Source organism: Anas platyrhynchos, chromosome 28, assembly GCF_047663525.1.
Source record: "Anas platyrhynchos isolate ZD024472 breed Pekin duck chromosome 28, IASCAAS_PekinDuck_T2T, whole genome shotgun sequence".
Taxonomy (NCBI): Eukaryota; Metazoa; Chordata; class Aves; order Anseriformes; family Anatidae; genus Anas; species Anas platyrhynchos.
In genome coordinates this window covers 4,901,964-4,912,266 of record NC_092614.1, presented here as the reverse complement: position 1 = coordinate 4,912,266, position 10,303 = coordinate 4,901,964, and positions in this window count along the sequence as shown.

Here is a 10,303-nt window from a genome sequence, read left to right as displayed (position 1 = left end):
CCTCCTCTCCTTTCGGCACACCCCCACTCATTGCTGCCTGCTTCCCTTCTCCTCCTGGCTCGGACTCTCCTTCCAAACAGCCCTGCTCCGACCTGGTCCCTAAATAACCCTTCCCAGAAAAATGTCCTTTGCGTGCTTTCTTCTGAGAAAAAGCTCGCATCGGCTATCAACCGTTTTCTTCTGCCCTTTCCCCTTTCCTGACATTTTTGGTGGAAGCAAAGCCATTTTCTGAGTTTTTTCCTTCTTTCCGTCTTGGCAGTGGCTGCAGGCAGAGCCCAGGTGCAGCAGGAGCCATGGGCACAGACCACCGAGGGCACCGGCATCAACATCGCCTGCTCACATCCCAACATCCAGTCAAACGACTACATCTACTGGTACCGTCAGTTCCCGGGCCAAGGACCCGCATTCCTCGTGTTGGCTAAGAGTGGGTCCAGAGATGTGACGGACCCGGTAGGGCGGCTCTCGGTGGCAGCAGACCGCCGGTCCAGCACCCTGTGGCTCGCCCGGCCCCGTCTTCGGGACGCGGCGGTGTATTACTGCGCCCTGAGAGCCACGGGGAGAGGAGCCGGGGCTGCGGCCGTGCAGGAACCGTGGCGGGCGGGGCCGGGCGTGTGTGGCGGGGCGAGGCAGGGGCACAGCCCCCAGGGGGCGCTGCCGCTCCGCCCGCCAGGACCACCTCGTCCCGCAGCCGCGGGGGTTCCCCCGCCAGTCCAGACCCGTCCCCACTGAGGCCCTTCGGTTCTTCTGGGTCCGAGGATGGGGGTCAGGTGTAGGACTGACCCATCTGGGTGTGAGGGGTCAGGACGTAACACCCAGCGATGTCAAGAGAGTGGAGGGGCACACCTGACTGCATGAGCTGTGTGCGTAGCACCAGAGAGACCTCCACACAGTCGTGCTCTCGCTGCTTCTTTCAAGTTGCTAACACCTGGCAGAGAGAGGACTGCATATGAGCAGGTGTTGATTTCTGACATAGAGACACAAAGCTTCCTTCCCTCCCCATCTGCACCAGGTTTGTGGTTCCTGGGAGCCCTTCCCAGGGGCCCTGTCCAGCAGCTTTGGCATGGAGGGCACCTTGTGCCTGAGTAGCAGCTGGCAATGCCAGAGACATCCAGTCCTGCTGAATCCTTTCATTAAGGCCATGAACAGTCAGAAGGAAGGCACCCTTGGTGAGTTTGTGCATGGTCCCCTACCAGGGCACACAGGTGGTGACAGCATAGGGTCACAAGTGGGCTTCAGAGAAAAGGGGTCATGCTGGAGAAAGGGTCAGAGCAGAGCCTCATGATGGTGCAAAGGAGCAAAGAAAAGGCTTTTCCTCTTGGTCAAGAAGCACCCCTATACTAATGCAGGGCTGGCTGCCAAGAAAGCAGAAACTCAAGAAAGGGTTTTGGGTGCAGGAGGCACCCCGCCACACACGAGCCAGCAGTGAGCCCTTGAAGCAAAGGCAGCCAACGGCCTGCGGAGCTGGGGGGTCCAAGGGGTGCCCCGCAGTGCGTGGGGCCGGGCAGGTGGGGCGAGGGCGAGGCGGGGGCACAGCCACAGTCGGGCCGCGTGGGGTCGCTGCCGGTGCTTGGAAGTCCCCTTGCAGGGCCTGGAGTTAAACAGCACCTGCCCGAGGGAGCATCACAGCTGTCAAGTTTGGTTTCCTTCATCCTATGTAGTTGTGTTTTAAGAGCTTGTTGTACAGGCTTTATCCCAAGGCCTAATCCAGCACCTGTGGCACTGTGATTACGTCCTGGCAATACAACAAATACCTTCACTAGATACTCACTCTAATGACAACTTTTGGAACCTTGGATCTTTCTAAAGGACTAAGTTGTAGAGGAGTTTGCTGCACTAGCCAGCGCTGTTGAAGGTCTGCCCTTGGTGCAGGATTCACTCCCGTCTGTGTGTGCAGAGGTGCTGACTGCTGAGCAGAGGGTTCTGGTGGGGTGTCCTTCCCTGCCAGCATGAGAGTGTGGCTCTCCTTGGGGGAGGGGCTTTCTGCAGCTGGCACTGTCCATAGAGACATTTCCTTGCAGAGCCTTCCCCCTTGCCCAGGGAAGAGGTGAAGGATAACCAGACTGGCAGAGAATGTTGGACATCTGGGTCTAGGTGCCTTTGTTTGTGCATGGTCATATGTCCGTCCAGACCGCCCCTAGGGAAGAAGAGGACAAGGGCAGCAGAAGGCATCTCTTCTCCATTGACAGCAGAGGTGGGTGCAGGCCTCTGTGTCTGGACGGGTTCTGGATAGCAAGGGGAGGCCACTGGGGATTCTTGCCCCTTGCTGGGGCTGCCCACCTGCCAGAAGGGGCAAAAAGAGGGAAGCACACGGTGGCCATGGTGGTGTCCTTTTGCCTTACCGCTGACCAAGTGAAATGTCCTAGGCTTCACAGGCCTGCAGCTCTGAGCTAACTGCACAAGTGTGACACTCATGGTGCTGGAAAACCTGCACCTGGCAATGGGGAACGTGGAGCACAGCAAAGACTGACTGGATTCCTTTCTGACTGCTTTAGCCACTAGTCCATCTCTCTCTTGAGAGCCTTACTGGGGCAGAGGTGAGCCCCAAGGAGTAGCAGGGGGAGAGCTTTGCTCCACCCTCTGTGCTGAGGTTTAGAGGCTGCTTTGAGCTGGCAGAGGGGGAAGTGAACTTGCAAACTTGAGCTCCCTCTTTCCAGGCACTATGTGGGCACCCTGTGAAGGCGAGAGCGTGACATGGTCCTGCTTTTCCTGGCAGCCTTGATGGCACTGTCAGACTTTGGTGAGATGTGACATTCAGGAGGGCAAGATAGGGGCAAGATGGCATCCCATCATTTCTGGAGGGGAGAAATTGGACTCCTTTTCTCCCTGGAAGAACTAGAAGTGTTTTCTGTAGGGAGAGCAGGGGCTGCAGATGGGAGCAACGCATGTAGAGGGATGAATAAGCTTCTGCATTTTTCTTTGCAGATGCCTAGCATTCTTACATGCATTGTTCATAGGTATGGATGGTGAAAGAGAGGTTCTTGGTAGGGAACAGATCAGAATGGTAGATAGGAGCTTGTGCCCTCCTAAGATGTCCTTGACAAAATAATGTCAGCATATGTGGAGTTGGATGTAATCCTCTGTAGACTTGGAAAGAAGGCTAAAACCATACAAGACCTGAGATGCTGCACGAGGAAAAAGCAAGAACATACCACATCAGGAGAAGTTACGGAGTAAACATTGTAGTAAGAAATGATGAAGTGAGGTAGGGTAGGAATGGCTCACCTCTTGTGCTGCAGGCATAGAGACAAACTGAGGGACAGTTTGAGCTGAGGGACAGAGAGAACAGATAGACTCAAAGCCTGGTGAGATACTGCTAAAAAGCAGGTAAACTGACAGACTTGGGTGTTGGAATTGAATAGCATCTGCAGATAGAAGAGTTCCTGTGTATTTAGCTCAGCATTTTACAGCCCGTGAAAAAGGAGATGGAGAGTGGAGACAATGAGAAAGTTGGTGAAATGATAGACACGGGAGAGAGAGGGGGAGAACAGATAGGCCTTCAAGCAGTGCTGAAATGCTGTTCTGGCTTTGCAGGTCATGCACAGAAGGACACCATGCTGCAGTTTCCAGAAGAAACCACCATTCAGGTGGGACACAATGCAACTCTGCACTGCAATTTCTCCACCAGCTTCTCTACTTTCTCCATCATCTGGTATCAGCAGCACCTGAATCAGTCCCCTCAGTTCTTGTTGTTGGTGAGCACGTACAAGTTTCGTGAGGGTTCTCCTCTGTGCTCTCCATGGAGAACTCCCAGGTGCTTCTCCACGTGCAAGATGCCAAGCTCCAGGACAGCGCTGTCTACCTGTGTGCACTGAGCCCACACTGGTGCCTTCAGCTTGCAGCTTTATACAGGAAGGTGCAGGTGCTGTGAAGAGCAGCTCCCTCTCACTAGTGTTCACATGGAGCTCTGAGTTGAGCCTGCCTAGCAAGGACACATGGGGCTTGTCATGGGGCTGGCTATCTCCCTCCATGGCCTGTGTAACAGGGACAAGTACTATTAAGAACATGCTGTATTATCTTTTGCAGCTGTGTCTATGTCCAGGGTCATGGGGAAGGAATCAATAAGGCCAGAAAAGAGCTGTTGAGAGCTGCTACATGAGCTCATGAAACTACCTGGGACTGGGAGTCAGTATTAAGACACATCTACTAACCTGCTTCCCACTGCCTACACTGACGACCGCTGTTGGGGAATGGGGCTCTTCTTGAGAGATATGATTGCTCTTGTGGTTTTACCTGCCAGGCAAAACAGCCTAGGGAGGGAAACTCCTTTCTCAGCCCTACATCTAGGCATCAGCTAAACCCTCAGCAAGTGAAAAGCCTTCATCAGCTGGAGACTGGGGAAGACTTTCTGTTCACTGCAGAGAGGTATCTCACTCCTTTTCATACCATCCTTCTGCTCTGGAGCATCACCAGTGAATGTCTAGAGATGTTTCTGTGTCCCTGCATCTGTGCTAGATTCTCTGCCCATCACAAAACTGCTGGTCATCCCAAACCTCAAGACTTGTTTGTCCATCTGCACACAGTACTCTTTACATGCTGTCTGTTTGGTGGCACAGTGAACTGTCCCTTGAGAGCAGCTCTGGTGGAAGCCAACATAACGAGCCATGGTGACTTAAATGTGACCTTAGTTGGATTTTGCTCACAATGGAAGGAAATATTTAAGTGTTTGAAATGAGGCCTTCCAACGTGACACACAAAGTTCCATCTTTGGGCTAAGGGGAACAGGGGAAGGATGTGTCTCAAGGAGGGACAAGGTGGAGCAAATAGGAGGGATGCAAGAAGGAGGCAATTGAAAGAGATAGCCTTTGCCTGTGGTAACAGGAAGGTATGTGGCTAGCCCCAGTCCCACTGCTGGATGGATCAAGAAAGTTGTGGTTTGGGTGTCAGCAGAAAGATGTATTTTATACTGTTCTCATGCTTGAGAATTACCCATGTGAAAGAGGGTTCTGCATTTTGTGAGAAAAGGACAACAGGAAGACCAGATAATAAATGTGCTTGAAGATGGGGGCAATGCTAACTCATTCCAAAATTACATTATAAATGTTGTTCTTTTTTTTTTTTTCTTTTTTTTTTTTTTCCTCCTCCCCATCATCCATCAGATACTGATTGCACATTAGGCTAATCCTTCTCCCTTCCTTCACAGTGGTATCTCCCTGGATGTGCTGAAAAGTGAATGTCAGGACTTAGCATTGCTGAAGATTCACAGTAAAGACTTTTTTCCTAGTATTTGGTTTGAACATCCCCTGGTGCAGCTTTATACCATTCATGTAACATTCATTGGTTGCCAGGGAGAAGAGACGTTCCTCTCCATTTCCCCTCCCAAGGAAGCTGTAAGAGAGCAATGAGGTTGCCTCTTAGCCTCCTTTCCTCTGTACGAGATTACCCAAGTGTCCTCAGCCTCTCCCCATTGGACATGCCTTCCAGCCTGTTTATCAGTTTTATTGCTCTCCTCTGGACACCTTCAAGTATCTTAATATCGTTTTTATGTTGTGGTTCCCAGAAGTGCACACACTATTACAGATGAGACTACACCAATGATAAATATAGTGGGAGAGTCACCTCTTTTGACTGACTGGCTAAGTGGTATTTGATGCACCCAAAAAATAATATTTTACCTTCTTGGATGCCAGGGCACACTGCTGACTCATATTAAGCCTGCTCTCAACCAGCACTCCCAGACACCTTTCTGCAGGGCTACTCTCAAGACTCTCATCTGTCAGTCTGTACTTGCATCTGGAATTACTCCATGTCATGTGCAGAACCCAGCATTTGCTCTTGTCAAATTTCATGCTGATGATGATGGCTCAGTGCTTAAATCAATAAAGATCTCTTTGCAAGGCCTCCCTCCAGAGAGGATGTCTCAGTGTTAATATCATCAATGAACTTGCTAAGCATGCATTCCGCTCCTGCCTCCAGATCGCATACTAAAATATTGAACAAAACTGCCCCTACAATTGAGTCCTTAAGAATAGGGGCCCTGGAAAACCAGTTAATATTCAAGGATCACCTCCTCCCAGTTCAAGAGTGATGCATCCCAAGACTGATGATGTCAGGCAAAAATGCCAGGAGGTCAGCATAGATGAAGCAGGAGCTCCTGGCCAAACTCAAACAGAAAAAAAAAAAAAAAAAAAAAAAGGAGGCCTACAGAGGGTTGAAGAAAGGACAGGTAACCTGGGAGGAATACACAGAAATTGTCTGAGCATACAGGCTAGGAAAACTGAAGTAGTCTTAGAATTAAAATTGGCCAGGAACATCGAGGACAAGAAGAAAGGTTTCTGTGACTACATCTGTGATAAAAGAAGACTAGGGGCTAGACTTCCAATGAAGTTCCCACTGACTGAAAAAGGGGAAACATAATCCCCATTTTCTTCATGCCAAGTGCAAGGTCCTGCTCATGGGCCAGGGCAATCCCAAACACAAATATGGGCTGAGTGGAGAATGGATTGAGAGCAGCCCTGAGGAGAAGTACCTGAGGGTGTGTTGGTTGACAAGAAGCTCAACATGAGCCAGCAATGTGCACTTCCAGCCCAGAAAGCCAACTGTATCCCGGGCTGCATCAAAAGAAGCGTGGCCAGCAGGTAGAAGGAGGTGATTCTCTCCTTCTACTCTGCTCTTATGAGATCCCACTTGGAGCAGTGTCAGCTCTGGGGTCCCCAGCACAAGAAGGCTATGGACCTATTAGAATGAGTCCAGATGAAGGCCACAAAGATGATCAGAGAGCTGGAGCACCTCTCCTATGAAGACAGGCTGAGGGAGTTGGGGTTGTTCAGCCTGGGAAAGAGAAGGCTCAGGGGAGACCTTCTAGCAGCCCTCCAGTAACTAAAGTGTGCCTATAGGAAGGCTGGGGCAGGACCCTTTGTCAGGGAGTGTAGTGATAGGACACTGAAAGAGGGTAGATTTTGATTAGATATTAGGAAGAAATTTTGTACACTGAGGGTGCTGAGGCACTGGAACAAGTTGCCCAGAGAAGTTGTGGGTGCCCCATCCCTGGAAATGTTTAAAGCCAGGCTGGATGGGACTTTGGGCAAACTGGTCTAGTGGAGGTTGGTGCTAGGTGATATTTAAGGTCTCTTCCAACCCCAGTCATTCTATGATTCTGTGTTTGTAACACTTCTAGTGACTGGCTGCCAGCCAGATCTAGCCCCATTCACTATAACCCTTTCAGCCCTGCCATTGAGCCAGTTCTTCACCCAGCATTGCATAAACCTGTTCATTTCACAGTTGGACAATCTATCCAGAAAGACATTGTGAGGGATGGTATCAAAAGCCTTACTGAAATATGAAAAGATAACTCCCATTGCCTTCCTTTCATTCACTAAGTGGATGATCTTATTGTAGAAGGATATCAGATTACTAAGGCATGACTTTGCCTTCATGAACCCTTGTTGACTACGTCTGATAATAGCTTTGTTCTTGAAATTTCTTTCCATAGCCCTCAGGATAATCTTCTCAGCAATTTTTCCAGGTAGTGAGGTTAGACTAATAGATCTGTAGTTTTCTGGGTCTTCTCTCCTGCACTTCTCATAGATTGGTATAACTTTGTCTAGCTTCCGTTCATAAGGGACCTCCCCAGATTCCCAAAACCTTTGCTAAACTGTTGAGAGGGTTCCATCTATAGTAACTGCTAACTCCCTCAGTACTCTGGGGTGATTCCCATCAGGTCCCGTGGAATAATGAACATTCAACTGATACAGCTGGTCCCTTACAATTTCAGTGACCACAAAGGGAAAGTCACTGCTCCCCCAGTCATCATCCTCTAACTCAGAGGACTAGGCACCCCAAGCTCTACCATTAATATTAAAAACTGAGGCAAACAAAGAAAAGGCATTCAATGTCTCCACCTTTTCCTCATTCTTACTTGTAAGATGACAATCTTCATCAGGTATCCATTCAATGTTTTATTTTGACCTTCCTTGCTGTTGACGTATTTATAAAAGACTTTTTGTTGTCTGACACCACAGTGACCAGTGTCAATTCTAGATGAGCTTTGGCTTTTCTTGTTTTGTCCCTTATTGTCTTGGTTTCTCTCCTGTTACAACCTTGCAGAAATCTGCAAATCAACAGAGGATGGAAATTATACACAGGGGTCAGAGTTAATCTTCAGGGCACTCCCAAACCCTCCCTCCCTCCCTCCCTCCCTCCCTTCCTTCCTTCCTTCCTTCCTTCCTTCCTTCCCTCCCTCCCTCCCTCCCTCCTTCCCTCCCTCCCTCCCTCCCTCCCTCCCTCTGTGTTCACATTAATGGAGAAAGTCCTCATCCCGACAGCCAGCCTTGCTCACCCATGTGCCCCAGCCATATGCTTGCAAGTCTCTTTCCTCAATGTCTGTATCTCCTCTACCACCTCCCCTGTTCCTTGCCTGCCCTGGCTACTGCACTGTGTCTGGCTCCAAAGACCTCTTGGGACACCTGAAGGCTCTGGCTCTCAGGGACACCTGAAGGAACAGCCCTGCAGACTGCAGGAACAACCCTGCAGGCCCTTCAGACTGTCACTGTCCATGCCAAGCCTTCCAGGCCGTGTCAGGTTCCTGCCAACAGATGACAACATAGACCTCGAGGAGACTCTGACTGGAATGTTTTGCTTCTTTGCCTCACGATCCCTGAAGGCTTATTTTCCATACCAGAAGCCACTTTTGCAAAGCTCTTCCGTGAATACAAACAACACATTAACACCACCTCGACCAAACTCCTTCTCTCCTTTTTCAGACCCAGTCTCAGCTGCTTCATGGCCACTTTGATCCCCCTTTGTCCTTTTTTCACCTTTAGCTTTGGTAAATCTCTTTTCACTCTGTGGGTACCCCTCTCCTTTCCTAGCCTTTTTCCCACTGCTACAGGGTGTCTCCCAAGTCCTGTGCCTCTTCCTCTGAGCCTCTGTGCTCCTCTTGGTGAGAATGTTGAGTTATTTTTGCCTTCTGTGAACATTCAACCATATCATATTAATGGTATGTTCAATGTTAACTCTGCCATGGCCGACAGATGTGCCTGAAGGGAGGACACTGGAAACCTCATAGATCTTTTAAGACTATCAGAGATCTCTTCCAGTCCCCTCTGTCTCGTGCCTTGGGATGTATAGGAGAAGCAGACTGCTGTGATGCTCCTGATATTGACTGTCAGTCAGGGATTTCCACCCCTGGACACTGCCCAGTCCTCCTGGGAGTCAATGCTGGAGTCAGGCTCATCTCCTCACACCTGTCTATAAAGGCCTGCTAGCATTGTCTCAGAAATGCATCGCAGAGGAGACAGATTCCCATCCAGCCCATGTCAGGCTGGTTCTCCTGAAAGCAAAGTGCAGCTGTCACTCCTCCCTGTGAGGAATTTCACAGCATAGGGATCACATGGTGACGAGGGTAAAATGATCTCCCTGTGCACCAGAGGGATGCTCAGCTTAGTGGGTGTCTCATCCAAGCTGAGCTCCCTTGTTCAAACACATCAGCAGCTCCCACCCACTGTTTTTTTTTGTTTGTTTTGTTTTTGTTTCATGCCAATGACATTCATCAAGATCTTCACCCCAGGTTTATATTACCACTAACAGACTCCTTGTGCATTCAGAGTAATTAATTATGAATAGGGAAATTAAGACACCAGTGTTCATTGGAATTACCAGGCATATAACTTGAGTTAGTCACTCCAGGGTAATGGTCCAAAAAAAATGTTCATCTGCGAACTGTCTTCTTCTCCCCTTTCCTGCTGAGTGAGCAAGTAATTTTCTGAGTTTTATTCTCTTTTCTTTTCAGCTGAGGCTGAAGACAGAGCCCATGTACAGCAGGGTACAATCCTCCATACATTCTGGCTTGGCTCTGTCTCACCAACAATGTTTCTCTTTTTTTTTTTTTTTTTTTTCTTTCTGGGAAAAGAGCCATCAGAGCTGAGTGATCATGATCACTAGTGATCTTTGGCTTGTCCTCCTCCTTTCTCAGCAGTGGCTGCAGGCAGAGCCTAAGACTACTAGCACATCTCCCCGCACATCAACATCACCTGCTCACACCCCAGCATACAGTCAAACAAGTATAGCAGTATTTTGGCAGAGGTCCTGATCCAGCTTTGGTCAGAACCAGAGTCTCTGTGGCTCTGCTTTGTTCCCAGCTTTTGCCACAGCTATCTGATGGTCCACAGGCCTTCATCCTCCACCTATTTGCAGAGCTGCCAAAGAGCAGGCAAAACCCTAATGTCTGATCACTGAGCTGAGTATCCTTCCCTGTTCTACAGATGATCAGATGATGATCCTCCCACCACCCAGCCAGTATGAAGTCAGCTTTTTGCAAAGTAAAAACACAGAGAAAATCTTAAGAAAGCACAGTAAAACTAAGAAA